Source organism: Mus caroli, unplaced genomic scaffold, assembly GCF_978045245.1.
Source record: "Mus caroli unplaced genomic scaffold, Mus_caroli_1 scaffold_14, whole genome shotgun sequence".
Lineage (NCBI taxonomy): Eukaryota > Metazoa > Chordata > Mammalia > Rodentia > Muridae > Mus > Mus caroli.
Window position 1 is genome coordinate 104,578,620 of NW_028227269.1, and position 17,617 is coordinate 104,596,236.

At 45.7% G+C, this 17,617-nt stretch overlaps 1 long non-coding RNA gene across 1 annotated transcript; it reads left to right on the forward strand.

The window, feature by feature from the left end:
- Positions 1–1,116: 1,116 nt before the first annotated feature.
- LOC110306505 (uncharacterized) lies at positions 1,117–17,117 on the forward strand. Its single transcript, XR_002379296.2, has 4 exons — positions 1,117–1,173; positions 12,618–12,693; positions 12,947–13,028; positions 16,818–17,117. It is a non-coding gene; the product is annotated as an uncharacterized LOC110306505 (long non-coding RNA).
- The last annotated feature ends 500 nt before the right edge of the window (positions 17,118–17,617 follow it).

Here is a 17,617-nt window from a genome sequence, read left to right on the forward strand (position 1 = left end):
AAACACAAAGTGTGAAAATCTGAGCCAGAGACAAGGATTTGAAAGTTTCCAGCTTAGAGCGTCTAGCTTAAACCACGATGCGAATGGGGCCTTCTGGGGAGAGGTTCCGAGTCGGGGAAGAAGAGGGGAGAACCTTCGTTCAGTTCCGGGATTAGAGACGGCAGATGGTAAGTGAAGAGCCAATACGAAATCCCAACAGAAGTTCCTGGGCTGCGTCTTCCTTTTATCCCAAGTGGAGATAATTTTAGAGGGCCAAGGAACCTTGGTTAGCATGGAGGCTGAGTACACCCCGGCTGAGTCTGAGCTCATGGTCCTGTGCGCATACTGTGGTCAGAGCTCCTGTGCATTGAGAAATATGCCACCTTCATCTTCCCTGAGCCTGGCTGTGCCAGCGACAGACTGTCAGACTGCCCGATACCAGGGACCAAGCTGATGTGAGGCGTGCCTACACAATGACCCTACCTGCAGAGCACATAGCAGATCTCCTTAGACTTGTACCTTCTTCCTCAGACATTTCTTTCCCATCTCATCTTTCCAGAGCATGGACAGATGAACAGAAAGATTCTGAGCTCTGCAACTCCGACCGTATCCAGGGCCACGCCCTTCAAAGCAACACCAATTTCCGGCAAAGATCTACTTCCTGGTTCATCAAGACCCAGAATGCTGAAAGCCTTTGTCACCAGATCATCGGGAGGCCCCTCTTAGGGAATATGGCTGGCACTAGCTAAGTATCTACACATCTCCTGACAGTCAGGATTAGGTGAGAGCATCTGTATCCAGGAATCCACCACTGAACACCAGGTCACACCGCCTCCTGTCATCTCCCCTCCCCCGCCATTAGCCCCCAGAGGAGGCTCGCCTGTGTGATTCACCCCTGCTGGCTAGAACCTGAACTTTTTTGGTTTCAGATGGATGGCAATAATATCTTTTCTCCGCTCCATTTGGTCACTTCAAAACTATCTGCATCAGGAAAGTCCATTTTCTTTTACCTCATCAAATGAAGACTGTTCTCCCTCAGTCTTCCTGGGGGGTTCAAGGGTCATCTTAGCTACTTCCAGTTTCTGTTTCCTTCCGGGTCAAGTGAGGATAAACACCACTCACAGTGCAGATTCGTCCTGATGATTCAATAACCTAACAAAAACCCGGAACCGCCTAGCTGACGGTGGCCGCTAGGTATGGCACATCTGCGAGGAAAAGTATGGGGGGGGGGCGGGGGCAGAGGTTAAGCTTTGGGTTGGTTGTGTGCAGTGAGTGGAGAGATGAGGAGGCAACAGGAAGCTATTCCATGTCTATGGGAGGGTTGAGAAAATTTCCTTTTCTCCATGTTTCCCCCAGCCTACTGGAGCCACTGGAGACTTGTTATTATTGCAGCATTGACTGACTGAATTTTCAAGTTACTGGTACTCAGTGTGGTCACAGAAGAGATTATTCAAACCCCTTCCAAAATGGAGTGCTTATACAAAAAAAAAAAAAAAAAAAAAAAACAACGACGTAATGTTAAATTGCTCTGTACTATGCATGCCCAAATCCTTCATCATTTCCAAATTCAACCCTTCACGTTTTTAAGAGCACTCCACTTTAGGAGTGAATGGGGTGTTCTGGGCACACGCACAGTGGGCCAATTTAGAGTCCCCCGATGGTGCTGATGGAGTGAAGAGCTCTCCAGCTCTGTGGAGCATAGCCCTGGCAAGGGTCTGCAAGTTCTCAGGGCAATCGGAGCCAGAGGCCAGCTGGCTTCTGGAATGCTGTCCTACACAGGCAGCTGTGGGCTGGGCTCACTCTGCACCTTGATATATCCAGGGTGTTGTTCTCATTCTGACTCCGAGACTTGCTGAAGGGTTAGGCGAGTGCATTAGCTGCCTTCCCCAGAGCCAGGACAAGGTACCTGACAGGAAGCAACTTAAGGGAGGATGGGTGTATTCCAGGTCACTTGGAGGGGTAGCGGGCTATCAGGGTGGGAGGGCATGGGGGCCAGGAGTGTGAGGCAGCTGGCCATGCTGCATCTGCAGGCAGCAAGCAGAGGAGGAATGAGAGCAGCAGCTCCGATGCTGCGATCTGTCTCATTTTTGTTGAGTCTGAGATCCCAGTCTGTGGAACGGTGCCCTCCAGAGTTAGGACAGTCTTCCCGCTCAGGTGACCTAAGCTAGAAATTCTGCCACAGACACACCCAGAGGTCTCCCACATGTCTCCTGAGTGACCCTAGAGCCTGTCAAGTTGATATTTGATATCAACCACCAGAGTCCATTTCTTCAAGTGCTACTGGCACAGGAGCCGCATAGCTGGTTTGTCTGGGATCAGAAGGGCAGAGCTCCATGGCTCTTAGAGTGCTACTCGATGTCAGCTCCAACTGTGGTTTTGTGTAGTCTTTTATTAGTTTATGGCAGGGTGGTCCTATAAGGTGGAGATTGAAGATCAGAGATGTTCCTACGCATGGAAACACCTAGCTCTGGGCCTGGAAGCTTAGTTGGCTGCTTTAGTGTCAGAAACACATTGTAGAAACAACAAAGGCTTGGGGAGAAGAAATTCAACCTTGCTTTAACCCATGACTTTCAACTCAGAGTCCAGAGTTCCTTGTACTCACAAGAAATCAGAGCTCAGGTCCAACCTCAAGCTACATGACTCGAGTCCATGTCAGTCTTGGTGGCACTGACTCCAGATCAGGTATCCTGATGGCATCTTTTTAAATATTCTATTTGATTTTTTTTCTTTCTGCTTTTTGAATTCCAAAGCTTGTGCTGTGTAAACTACATCCTCAGGTAGACAGGGTGTCTTTGCTCCATACCTTTTATTTCCCCAAGAAGATAATGCCCATGGCTTTTTGGTTTGAGCTTAAGTTTAGTTCCTAAGTGGGAGCTGGATTATAGGTCAGCACTATAGACAGGACTAGAATAAGTTGTTAAGACTGTATCTCTTTTGCACCCTTTTCAGATGTAACCTCAGGGAAACTTGTTTTGGGCATGACCGTTGTAAGGCATATCTTCCTATTAGGCAAGAATTAGGCCAGTCTGTTGATATCTTTTCATCAAGACAGTTTCATGGTTGATTGGATGCCTTCAGCTTTTTACCAGGGTGCTTTGATGGTCCAAGGAGAGAATATTTGTGGACTCTCTCATGCTTAGGACTGGGGTCAGAGCTCTTAGCTAGTTTTGTGAAGTGCTCCTCCTTATCTGGAGTATCAAGGTGAAGCTGAGGACCTTTGGGGAGATGAACAGAGTCTGGTTTTCTGGCTTTTTATGTGTGGTTTCTATACTTCAGCCCCTGAACTCTCCCCTGGACTCTGTCTAGAGATCTGGCTTCAGGGATTAGCGGTCTACACTTATCACCTACTTACTTTTTGTCAATGAAACTAACACTGAAGTGTTGGCATTGGCATAAGGCAAGGGATATCCTATTACTAGTGAAAGGCTCAGAAGATTTTTTTTTATCAGATAATGTTTCCTACATGCCTGGGGAGAAGAGCAGTAGGGAATAAAATACTATAAATAGTCTATAATAGAAGAAAGTCATCTTAACACTGTGAGCAATGGTCAGAAAGAAACTGTGACAGAGTCGAGTCTCGGGACATTCTGAGTGTGAAAACCATGATGCTGTGTGCTATGATGTGGGCATGAGGTGTCCCCCCAAAAGATGTGGGCATTTGATATTGGGCAGTGAGTGAATCCAGCACCCAGCAGCCACCCCTTCATAATGGGAACAACCTGTTCTCTAAAGAATGTTATGTGGGTGAGCTGGGACACTCTGTGGGTTAAGTATAATAAATGCATCTTTAATTCACTTTACTTTCAGCTTATTAGTATGTTTATGAGGATAAAGTCCATGGTAAATTAAGGAGATTCTGTACTATATTTAAGAACATAAAAGGAAAAGGGAAAAAAAGACAACATGCTCCCAGAAAGGAGATATGGATTATCCTTGCAGAAATAACACTTAAATTAAAATCTAAAATTTCAATAGCCACCTGAAGCAATAGAAGAATGTAAAATTACTTTTTTTTGAAGTATTGAACAAAAATAACCTTTAACCTCTAATTCTATATCCAGCTAAACTATCTCTGAGTATGCTGTCAACAGTATGGTTTTCTTATGTAAGCAGCCCCTTAGGAAGTTTCTTACCCATGTAGAAGAGCCACTCTGTTTGAAAGAATGATTTCAGTAGGAGAATTAACATATATGAATATAAAGGATGGGTATTAACATATATGAATATAAAGGATGTGTGTGTGTGTGTGTGTGTATGCACATATGTGTAGAGAGAATATCTTGTGTATTGTATGGATGTGCTACCTGTCAATTAAAAAGCCTAGGTTTAGGCAGGAAATAGAAGTGGGACATTCAAGGGGAGAAAGAATTCTGTGAGAGATCAGGTGGAGGATCACCGAAAAGAGGCAACTATATGGGTGCATAGTACCTGGGGACAGGTAATCAGCCATGTGGCAGAATGTAGGGTTAAAATAATTGGGTTATTTTAGTTATGATCTAGTCAGACTAGAGCCTAACTATATGGCCAAGGTATTTGTAAATATATTTTGATTCTGAGTCTTATTTCTGGGAGCATGGGGCCAGGAGGAAGAACCAGATTTAACTACAACAAATATGTGTCTCTGTTTATTTAAAGTAATATATCAAAAATGAAATAAGACAATAATTTAACACATGACAAGCACTGTGATGTAATGTTGAGGCAGCACATTTTCAGGGACAGGAGGCAGAAGGAGGGCAGGGTAGGGAAAACACTGGGATGACCAGAAGAAAACAGATACAACAAACAAGATACTTTGTACTCAGGAAAAAAGATACCGATTTGCCCATCAGGAGGAAGTCTGGTTTTAATACTGTATTTGTTACTTTATGTCAAGGAGACTCTCCAGAAATATTTTGATCCAGACTGGTTCTTAATGTCCCCTCTTCAAATTCTGTTTGGTGAAATGTGTTCTGGTGGGTTATTTTTAGGGTTCTGACATAAAGTGAGAGTCCCCTGGCCCTTCCTGGATGCTGACTTTAGTGGCAGCAGGTAGAAAAGTGTCATTTTTTTTTCTAAAAATGTAGCTTACATCTCCCTTATTCCTTCATACAAGGTCAGTGACAGTGATATTAGTCCTGTCTTTCGGGGCTAAAGTAGCTTAAGAGAAAGAGGTAAGTCATGTCTGAAACTCACATTTCCCTATGTTTAAGTTTTAATATATCATTTCTAAGCCTTTACAGACTTGACTTTCTGACCCAATACATGTATGGGGCCCAAGAGATCAGGGCTCCTGCAGGGCCATTAATTGCAGGGTTTGTTTCCTGGAAGCAAAACTAACACATGCTCATTAGGACATCTTAATTGGGAACAAAAATCACCATGGAGACTGTGAACATGATTTAGGAAGAGTGGGTCATGCTGGTCAGCTTTCATTTGGATTTTGTTTTATTTCATTTTATTTCAAATCCTTCCCAAGCCCAGAAACAGCCGTTTGCGATAAAAAATAATGGCCTGAGAAATGTCCTTCTGTAACATCCTGGCTGTGTGAGTTTGCATAACTCAAATGTCCCACCAGGGAGCTATCATAGCCCATCACCCTGCTGAGACAGAGTTGGGGAACCTCCATGTGAATCACAGATTCCCCAAACTGCTACCTTGGGATGTTACAGAAGATGGCCACCAGAGACCCATATGTCCTTCTTCTTTCTGTCATTCTTGATCATACTTGAATAACTGATGGCCACCCTAAATTCCAGTCCTCAAGTCTGAGTGCTCTGCTATGTATCTGGAGGCAAGCCTTCACTTTTCTAGACTAGGACAACCTTCTGTCTATCCCGCCATATCTGCCCGTGTCCCTGCTACCACCACAGAGCTGACCTATGGATCATGGAGGACTCAGGTTGGACTGGACCGACTAGTGTGCACATGGTCCTCATTTCTCTCTGTGCTTTTCTCTTTATCATTTGATTAAAGTCTTTCCCCAACATCCCTCCACCATTAAGATGTCTCAGTGTCATTTAGGGTGTTAATTGAGAGGAGGTTTAAGCTCATCAAAGCGATTATAAGTGATAGTTAAAAATTTCTATATATGGCCTGCGCTGGAATCAGCACGGTGGGGTGCCATTTTTTTCTTTTATCCAACTGACATTGGTAATAATACATGAAATTATTACTAAATCGCAGCTGCGGAGATGATATCATGATTTTTTTTGTGTGTGTGTAATCTTTGATGAAAAATTAATTTTTGAGAGGGATAATTTAAAATGATTTAAATAGTATTATACTGGAGTCCTTGCTGGTAATTAACACCAATCTTGTCAGAACTGAAGGCACCTTTCAGCTGCTTCTAAAGCTACCCACAGTATTTGTCCCTTTTGTGCGAGTGATTATGACTCTCGGACTTCATTTTTTGCTGTCCTGCGGCCATTGAAGGAGAAGGCTCCTGGCAGGAGTGGTTGTTCTCCGAGCCCCATCCTTATTCATCTCAAGACGGTGGGCTAGGCCAGGGAGTGGCCTCCACTTTTATTTTCTAATCGGACCAAAGTAAATAGGCTTATCATCCTGTTATCACACTGTGTACCCTGCTCCCTTTACGGCTGAATGTCAGTTCCGTAGGACGCCATGACCTCATAGATATTCCTATAATTGACAGGACAGGTGGCCAGACACGCTCTCAACCTTCACGTGTGTTCTTTGGAGACCTGACTTTCTCAGAAATCCACCTTTTTTCTTTTTCCCACCACAAGACAGTAATAAATAAATTAATTAAATACATTTAAAAAAAACAAGCATCCTAACAAGATATGGCTGAAAATAGATCCCCCCGCCCCCTGCTAGTTCCTTCGTACTTTAAATGACAGAAGTGTGTGGTATCCTATATATAAAGACCTGCAGGAGAGGTTAAAAAAAGAAATACAGTGAAATTTAAGTAGGAAGAAGAAACTGAATGAGGATATGGGTGAGCCGTACACCCTTCTGAGCTCTGAGTTTTGCTTTCTTCTTTTCTAATACACTTCTGATTTTTTTTGACAAGAGACACTGCACTAGATATTCATGGCAGTGGCTGTACCTGCCACTTCTTAATTTCTCTCCCTCAACTTTTGTGCTGAGAAGGAAGAGAATGGGGCGGAGGGTGGGGGTGCGGGGGGGGGGGGACAAGTGAGGAGAAAGGGAAGGCAGGGGAGAGGGGAGGGAGAAAGGCAGGTGACAGGAAAGCTTTGAGAATGGCTCTTCTGGCCACCCGCTCATTAACATAAGAGTATATTCCGGCTTCCAAGTCAGGTACAATTTTATTCTACCAGAACACGCTTGCCATTCTGACATGATCCCATGCTGCAAAGGAAGAGAAAGAGGTGAAAGAGAAAACCCCTTTTGCAAGCAGAAAAAAAAGAGCCAGTTTATTGGTGGGGGTGGTGCCTGTCTGTGAAACTCGCAATATGGAGATGTTTCTTAGATAAGATCTCCCCTTGTGATACAGGAAGGCTGCCTTCCTGGCTCAGGCAGAGGGCGACTCAGCACCTGGGAAATCTTTTCATCTTATCGACTGGTGCCTTAGGTGACCATGTTTATGCCTCTCTGGCCAAAAAGGAGGCCTTTGGAACCCGCAGGCTTGCCCATGCAGGACTATAGAACTGGGTTAGGCAACAGGAACAGGGCTTCCACGCTGCTGCCAGGAACATGAAGTAAGATGCCTCCTTTCACGGCAAGAGCACGGTCAACACTTGTACTGTGAATCCCCCTATAAAACTCAGCACGTGAAAGCACCCGCCATCCTCCCAGTCAGAAGCACACAGAGGTGGGACGAGGCACGCTGCCGCTCCAGTCTCGGGGCAACCGCAGAAAGATGAGCCCTGGTCTGTCCCTCTCTTCTGCCCCATGTTCTAATCTCTGGTCATGGTTGGGGTACAACCAGGGTCTCCTCCATGGTTTGTGCGTCCTGGTAGAGAGAGCACAGCAAGGACAGATGGGAGCTCTCTCGGGCTCCTTCTGTTGTTATCACCGTGCCCCAGGATGTGGGATGCTGTCAGCATCCGGGGAATCCTGCTGAGTGTGCTCACTCTTGGCCCCCAGCAACTGGCAGAGCACTGGGTTCATAGACAAGAGTACAGCCAGTACGGTGATCTCTCGGAAGATCCAGACTCCTTTCTGCTTCATTCATTCCTAGGTGCCCTGGATTTCAGACTTAGAAACTCTGGGTCATTCACTTACTCGACTAAGGGAGAAAAGAACTTCCTCCCCTGGAAAGTATTTTCATGAACATGGTAAACCTTTTCAGATTCCATTTCAATCTCCATCCTAAGATCCACAATGGTAGAGATTCCCAAATGACTATCTTAGCTCATTTCTCACCCAACAGACATTTCCTAAATACTTATGAGGTACTGGGTTCTGCCTTGAAGATCTCAAGGCAGCTAAGCCTCGGTCTGCCCTTTATGCCCAGAGTGTTGGGAAACCGTCTAGCAACCAGATTCAAAGACTAGATTAATGAATCGATGAAAAAAAGGGTTCTCTCTGTTGTTTCACAGAGGAAAGATTGGCTAACCTTCCCTTTAGGGGATCAGAAGGTAAGCAGTGGCGGGCCTTGCAGGCCATGCGGACTGCTGCAATTATTCAGTAGTACACACACAGTCTCAGACAAAGCATGCATGAACGGCAGTGGCTGTGTCTCCATAAAATTGTTTACAAAACCAGTGAGTGGTCTAGACTTGACAACCACAGACCCGGGCACCGGATTTAGATGTATGTGTATGTGTATGTGTGTGTGTGTGTGTGTGTGTGTGTGTGTGTGTGTCTGTGTGTGTATGTGTATGTGTATGTATATACATACATACAGACACACACACACACACACACACAGAGTCACACAGAGTCACACAGTTACGGCATTATTTCCTTGTCGGTTTTGTGATCCGGGTAATGGGTCATCTGGAACTGACTAAAGCCAGGCTTTGGTGAGGTTGTTTGACTACAAGTGACAGGTAGATACTCCATCCTGAGAGTACTTACAAGGGAAATGTTGGTATGTACTGAGGCAAGGGGATTTTGCCTGTTGCAAGCTTCGATTCTTTGCTCTCCCTTGGGCTCAGATAATCCTGAGAAACAGGAGGGCATGTCCATTTGGCAAGGCTGGAGGGTGAGGCAGGCGTGGGCAGGGAATGAGTGCTGAGCCAGACCAGCCAGCAAGCCCAGCACTTGCATGTCATCCTGTGTCCCTGTGTGAGCACGCCACGGGCTGTGGTACAAAGCTGAGAATGCTTCGTGCTTTGGCCTGCTCCAGACACACCCTGCCCTTTGATGGCACGCTTCCAGGGCCATCTTACAAGTTGGCTCTGTCTTCAGAAAGAGGGGCCAGGGTTCTTTGTAAAGGGGTCTTGCTTGGCTCTCTATCAATCCTTTATCAATCCATCACCTTTATCAATCCACTGGTTGATCATGACTCCAACATAGGTGAGAGGGCCTTTCTTGTTGCAGGGAAGTGTTCTCACAGCAAAAGCCGACTTTCCCCAGTGAACACAGAACACTGTGCTCAGTGTCCTGATAACCATATCCTCTCATTAGTTGGGGCTACACACCCAGATTTAGGGACTGTTCACTAGGTCAACACTGATGGCACCGAGTAACCTCACCCTACCTGAGCACCCAGATGACTTTATCTGCATCTCTCCATAGAGAAATCACCGTGATCTTGTGTCTCGAGTATTTATGCATGAGCCATCTCTCAAAGAGATTGTGGTACCCCAATGATCCTTCCTTCCAAGCCACCACAAGGCAGCATGAGGCATAGGAGTGTCCAGTGGCTGGGCATGCATCAGAGAATGTTGTCTAAAAGGTGCAGATTAGGGCACTCAAGGACCACATAGACAATGGCCTCATGAGGACCACACAGACAGTGGCTTCCTGGTCTCCAGGAGCCTCCTCACTGCCACCATCACCAAAGAAACTGACTCCACCTGGAAGAATGAAAGGGGGTTTATAATGAGACAGGGAAGTAGGATTTGAAGGAAGAAATTACATGCTAAGGTCCTGGTCCCACTCTTCTGCTGGCCATGGCTGGGTGACCTCTTGATATCCCCCAATCCCCCTCTTCCCTTATTAGTCATACAGGATATTGCAACTCACTTTGGAAATCTGTTATAATGTTTAAATTGAATGACTGAAAACAAAACCAAACCCTTCGAGCCTGGTAGAATATCGGTAATCGATAGGATTAGTGATTCGTGGATCTCAGACTATAAGCTCCAAGACCATAGGAAACACATTTGTTTTGTTTCGTAGCATATTCTACCAGCCAGGCAAAGTACCAGCATCAAGACCCACCCTGAGAAAAGGAGGTTGTGATTGCTTGTTTGTGCTCTGTGAAGTTACTAGTTGTCAAGACAAGGTCCTAGGTGGATAATTTTTTTCCTGTGGCACCCACAGTGTGGATCTTCGCTGTTACAGGTGCAGACTTGTGCCACAGTGGGCTCACAGAGGCAGACTTGAAGGAGGGGTGGGCTGAGTCTGTGTAGACCTCTTCAGACTGTGTGAATGCTGCTGGGGCCTGGAAGGAAAACAACGTGATATGCTCGCGGTGTCAGGCAGATGGCCCAAAGGTAGAGGCTCTGCCAACTCTCAGGTCAGACTTGCCCACGCAGGTTGGCACCATGAAGAGCCTCGGCTGAGCTTATCCTCCCTGGGGCACCTTGTCTGTTTCTTGTTTTGTGGAGCTTTGTAACTTTGAGTGGGCCAGGCTGTGAACACGCTATGTCCTGAGCCTGTCTCCACCCTCCACAGGCTGTCTGAGTCCTCTGATAGGAGTAGGGTGGGACCCAGATGGGAACAGAGCCTGGAGAGGCCAGGCCCCAACAGGGTGGATTAATCATTCCAGCCATCACCCTGGCAAGGACAGTGTGACTCATGCTGAGCCAACAGGACTGCCCATGGCAAATTGGCAGATGTTTGTCACCACAGGACCAAACCTCTGTACTCTTACACTCAAGATATGTTTGTTCTATGGTCATGGAATCTGTTTACAGTCTTCACGGCTGGGCAAGTGTTTCAGTCTCCCAGAGTACCTGGCCAACGGTGCTGGGCTTGGTTCTAAGATAACGAATATCTATAGGCATTTGTCAAAGAGGCAAAGACCCGGCACTGTCAATAACCTATGTCCCTGACTATGTGACAATACAAAGCACACATCCGTGGGCAGACTTGAGCAGAGTGTCATGACCGTAGCACAAATGTTGTTTGAGAAGCATCTCCATTAATCTGGGTGGCTGAAGCAAACAAGCCATGTAGCACAACTGATTTAGACTTGTCCCTGTCTATCTTGCAAATAAATGAGTCTCAGACCACTTATTTTATTTGGTTTGACAATTGCTGGGGGCAGGTAACCCCTAATCTACTTTTCTAGCTGCTGACCTGTCTCCTTCCCAGTGATGCACCCCAAATACTTGCTGTCTCTCCTGGCCATGCGCTCATGGCCCATCTCCCCTCATGGTGGCCTCCTTCTCCTCCTTGTCACCCACCTCTCCTCTCTCTTCTCCACCCCCAACCAGGTAACTCGAAATCTACCTACCTCTCATCCCCTTCAGTAACTGACTGTCGCTGATTTTATTTAACCAATAGCTTTAAATCAAGGAACAAGGTTTGCACAACAAAACCTTGTAAAGGTGAGAATTCACTCCTAGGCTTAGACCTTCTGGTACAGAATTTAGCATTCCAAGACATAGAAACAGACCAAACCATAACAATGCCATAGAAGCGGGTGGTTTAGACAACAAATATTCATCTCACACAGTTCTGGGGCTTGAGAGTCAAGATGTTGTCATATCTGGTGAGAACTGCTTTCTGGTTTGTAGATGGTCGCCATTGTGCCCTTACATGGGCCGAGAGCAGAGATGGCAACATCTTGTATTTTTTGTTGTTTGTTTGCATGTTTATTTGCTTGAGGCAGGCTCTTTCTATGTAGCCCCAGCTACTCTCAAACTTATGATCCTCCTGGCTCAGCAGCCTGAGTGCTGAAATTATAGGCATACACTACTATGCCTGGCTTGTGTTGTCTTCTTATATGGTGCTCAAGTTTTATTTTGTCACTGTGGTAAGACACTCTGACCAAAAGCTACTTAGGGGGAGGAAAAGCTTAATTTCAGCTTACACATCACTGACTGCCAGTCAGGGAAGTAAGATCAAGACGTCAAGGCAAGAACTTAAAATAGAAACCATGGTGGAATGCTTTGTGCTAGCTTGCTCACTGGCAGGCTACTGCTCAGTCAGCTCTCTTATATCACACAGAACTACCTACCTGGGGATAGCGCTGCCCACAGTGGGCTACATCAGTTAGCAATCATGACGATTTCCCACAGACAAGTCCATAGGCCAATCTGATCTGAGAAATTGCTCAATTGAGAATCCCTTATCCGATGACGCTAAACGGTATCAGGTTGACACTTATAACTAAGTAGGATATAGGGTCTGAATTTAACTCACCAAGAATCCCTATTTGAGACCCGATTACCTCCCAAAGGCTTTGCCACCTCTTGAGTTCTTAACTTTATGGAGTTTGATCTTCAACCTGTGAGTAAGTGGGGGCTGCCCAGATGCTTTGGCTGGAACCTAACACGGATGCTGCTCCTAGGCATTGCAAGATGCATCTACATCTATGGTTTCTACCTTAGGCTCATCAGTCAAGTCAGATCCACAGATCAATCAACTGAAGACATCTCCATGGCGTCCCAAGTAGCCCACTGGAAGGTGAGATGCTGAGAGCATGCCTTAGGAGGAGTCTAGGAACTCCTAGGGGAAAGTACTCATTTCTCAGTGGCAGGTGGCATGTCCTGCTAAGTACTCAGCCTTACTTTGTGGGCTCCAAGGAGAAACCCAGAGGAATCAGGATGTATTCTCCTTAAAGTGAGACTGAGTAAAGAGAGGGCGTGTATCCTCTGAGCAGGAAGCCTCTAGCCAATGTGTCTGCATGTACCCATTTTCTTCCTTGCTTCCATTCCAGAGATCCTGCTGATAGAGAAAGAGGCAGCCCTGCCCCATTCTGCATATCATCCTAGTGGGATGCTTTCTACTCTGGACTGCAGGTTTGTGTCTCCTGGCATTTCCCGTGTTGAAATCCTGACCCCACCCAGTAGTGTTAGGAGATGGAATCTTTAAGCAGTGATGAGGTCTTGTCAGCAGAAAGATTAGGAATGAGGTGAGTGTCCTTCCTTCTAAGAGACCCCAGAGAACTGCTCCTTCTACCACAAGATGGCACAGCAGGTAGCCTTTACCAGACATCCAACCTGTCTACTTGACCTTGGGTCTTCTAGCCTTCATGAGTATGGGATCTGTATCTGTATCTGTATCTGTATCTGTATCTGTATCTGTATCTGTATCTGTATCTGTATCTGTATCTGTATCTGTATCTGTATCTGTATCTGTATCTATCTGTACCTGTACCTGTACCTATCTGTATCTGTATCTGTATCTGTATCTGTATCTGTATCTGTATCTGTATCTGTATCTGTATCTGTATCTGTATCTGTATCTGTATCATCTGTATCTATCTATCTGTATCTGTATCTATCTGTACCTGTACCTGTACCTATCTGTATCTGTATCTGTATCTGTATCTGTATCTGTATCTGTATCTGTATCTGTATCTGTATCTGTATCTGTATCTGTATCTGTATCTGTATCTATCTGTGTCTGTATCTATCTGTACCTGTACCTGTACCTATCTGTATCTGTATCTGTATCTGTATCATCTGTATCTGTATCTGTATCTGTATCTGTATCTGTATCTGTATCTGTATCTGTATCTGTATCTAATCTATATCTTCAGTATTCTCTATATCAGTCCAAATGGATATGATACTGTCCCCTTTTCAGTTCTCTTGGTGTCTTTTAAAAACTTCTTCTTGGGAACTAGGTACTGTATCAATCAATGTTAGGATCCACAGAGGTAGAGTGCTCTGAGTTTAGAAGCTATGACCCTACAAACTTTGAGATCATCATTTGAACTTCCTCACCCTCAGCTCACACACACATAGAATGGACACCAATGGGAATGGACACCGCTCTTCTGTAGGTTTTTGTACAAAAGAGTTGATGCATGGAGATGAGTTGAGGTTGACTCTCATTTTTATGTAGCTGTTTATTATATACCCTGCTGCTCAATAGCTTGGTATTGACCCAACATAGGGTCTAGTACATGAATGATTAGTGTTCAGTAAGATACATGGAGTTGAACGGCACTCTAAAATCTTTCTGACAGTAAAATACCTGCTCTGATTCCTTAAAACATCTGTACCTGGAATTAAACTTATTCTTTGACTCATTGAGTCATTCTGAGAACCAAAGGAGTGACACATATTTAGGAAGTAGAAGTCAAAGATGCCCCACCCCATCCCCAGGCTCCGCCCCAACCCCAGGCTCCACCCCCATGTTTAATCTCTCTGTAGTAAGACTGCTTGAGGGTGTGAGATGAGTATGCAGATGTTCCCTGACCTATGATGGAGTCATATTCTGGTCAGCCTACCAGCAGCAGAAAATATTTTAAGTCAAACTGTGTTTATCATGCACACCATGTAACTCAACTGAGCTCATCTTAAGCTGGCTGGGGATACAAGATCATCTTCCAATTGGGTATCATGAGGGAAGACTGAAGAGAGTGAATTCAACATTTAGCATGGCTTGATGGTTAAAGTGCTTGTGGATCCCTGGCATCACATAAGAGCTGGGCTGGTGTGGGAGCCAGCCTGCAATCCCAGTGCTCAGATGGTGGAGACAGAGGATCCCCTGGGCAAGCTGGGTGGCCAGATTAGCCAAACTGGGGGACCCTACATCTGTAAATACAGTGAGAGCAACTGAGGCAGACAGTGGCCACCGACCCCTGGCATCCACACACGTCCACTCGCTTGCTCTCATGTACCTGTGACCATGCAAACAGGCACCACCCACATACATACAGATGTCCAAGGAAAGTGTAACATCTACGGAGTGCATGATGCTTTTAATCTCCCATCAAACAGGAGAGCTGTGCATCAAGCCAGAAGGGCCTGCTCAGGGGGCTGTCTGAATTGTGATATGGCAAAAAAAAGAGATGCTACCAATACCACTGTGTCACATTGATTTTGAGTCTAAAATGGGAGTGTCCTGGGGGGCCTGATCTGACTGGGAATTCTGGACAGCAGTTGGCCTTGAAGAAAGCAGAAACACCTTGCAACTTGACTATGGAGGGACCTCACGGACTCAGGACAGAGACAGAAGAGTACTTTCTCTAACCTGAGTGTGTTTCCCCGTTGGCAGCGAGGGAGCAAACAAGGAGTCTCAATCCTGCAGATGCAGGGGACTGAACGCTGCTCGTAACCATCTGTTTACACGCAATAGCTGAACTTCACATGAGAGCCCTGACAGCTGTACCCGCAGGATTTTTGTGGATCCCTGGAACCCACATTAAAGCTGGGCGGGTGGTGGTTGAGTGAACACCCAGAGAAGCTAAGGTCATGGGAGGCAGGGCTTAGGACTGGGATCTCCCAAGAGGCTTGTTACTGTACCAAACTGGGACACACAGGGAAGTCACAGCTGGGGTGGGAGCTCAGAGAACGGTGGGGGAGGGGAAAGCCTGGGTAACAACTTTACTTCTAACATGGCAGGAAGCTGTCGGGTCCAGTGTCCTCTATTGGACTCCAAGGAAAGCCCAGATACGGAGGAATTAAGGATGGAGGATTGCAGTATTGGCCTTCAAACACCGGGTAGAGAGTTGTATCCCATAGATAGGCCAACAAGTTCTCTGTTGGTTTGGTGATGGTTAAAGGATGGTAAATAAATGGGAGTCTCTTGAAAACAGAGTCACATTTAGGTCTTCAGGGCAATTACAGGAGACCTTAACATCACCTCCTATGGTGGAATATGTGGCATCCATGAAAGCCATCTCTTGACCTGTAGCAACAGTGAGGCTTGGGAAGTAGGAAGGGTGGCTATGTTCACTGCCAAGTTTGCAGGGTGTGCTGCAGCATTGACTGAGTGAGCAGAGAATACAAAGCCTACTCTATGAATTCACACGGATACAAAGTAGCCCCGGAGTTTGATACTTTCTTCTTTGGCGACATTAGCCTCAGGCAGCTTGCTGTCTTTTCAGATTTTGCTATGTTCTAGGAGTCTGGCTTTCTAGTCCACGAAGTTTAAGGGTTCTTCCTGAGACCAGGCAGGTATAGGGAGCCTGAGAGTTTAAGGCTGAGCACAGTCCTCTGGGAAGCCATGGATCACTCCTGGACATCACTTATTCCTGTGAGTTGCAGCTTATCGCCGGGGCTCCACGTCACAATGGTCTTGTGCTATATCTAGTCAAAGATTTAAAAAGTCCCACGTAGGAATGGGTGCCACAGTCCCCTTCATTTGGATTCTCCAATGCCTGTCTTCTTCTCTGCCTGGTTAGGACCTTCCTTATCCCTTGGGCTGAGGTAAGGAGGCAGGAAGGGGAAACTGGCAACTTCTTCAACTCCTCTTTCTCTTATCTCTGTCTCATTTTGTCTCCAGTGATTTGCTTTTTTGGAAGAAAGAAATGAGAACAGTGCAAACAACATAGTTTATCTTTGCCTTAGTGTCCTCTGCCCATGACACAATGAATACCAGAAAATCTGACCTAGGTAAAGGTGATTGGGAACTAAGTGGGAATAGTTTCCAAGAGAGAAAAAGAACCCCTAACATCTTTAATTAATACCACAGAGATATTATTCTGCTATACTTGGCTTAAAGCCCTAGCCAGGGTTTCTACCATAGCTGCTGTCTTAGTTGCTGTTCTATTGTTCTGTTGCTGCGAAGAGACACAATGACCACAGCAACTCTTATGAAAGAAAACATTTAATTGGGGCTTGCTTCTGTTTCAGAGGTTCAGTCCATTACCATCATGGCAGGGAGCATGGCAGCATGCAGGCAGGCATGGCGCTGGAGAAGGAGCCAAGAGGTCTACATCTGGATCTACAGGCAGCAGAAAGAAAGAGAGTCACTGGGACTGCATTGAGCACTACAAAGCTCAAATCCCATCCCCCAGTGACACACTTCCTCCAACAAGGCCACACCCCCTAATCCTTCAAGCAATGCCACTCCCTGATGACCAAGCCCTCAAAGATATGAGCCTGTGAGGGCCATCCTTACTTCAATCAACACAGCCACCATGTCAAGTGACTCTTGCCCTGTCTCTGGCTTCTGAATTGTTAGACATGAATCCAATGTCTGTGTGAGAAAATGAAGAATGCAGGACAAGAATAAAATTTAGGTTGTATGGAAAAGCAAAAACTGGACCTGCTGCCCTTGCTGAAGCTGGTGGAGCATGGTAACTGCTTTAGCAAAAATAAATAAATATATATGGAAATAAATAAAAAATAAATAAGTAAATAAGTGATGATTCAGAGTTACAAAGGATGTGTGTATAAAGCAATCCTACAGCAAGAGCCTCACTTGGGAAATAACTGCATGGAGAAGAGATATTGGACATCCCGTGAGCTCTGTTTATATTTTCTTTAAGTTTGATAGAAGCATCCACTTTCTTCCCAGATCCTGTAACTCCAGCCATACTGATTGGCTAGTGTGGGAACTAGGCTGGAGTGGACCTATCACAAACCCTCACCCACCCTACTGGTTGTCTATGGACATGTGGCTAACTGGCCCAGTTTGAACCTACTTTTGA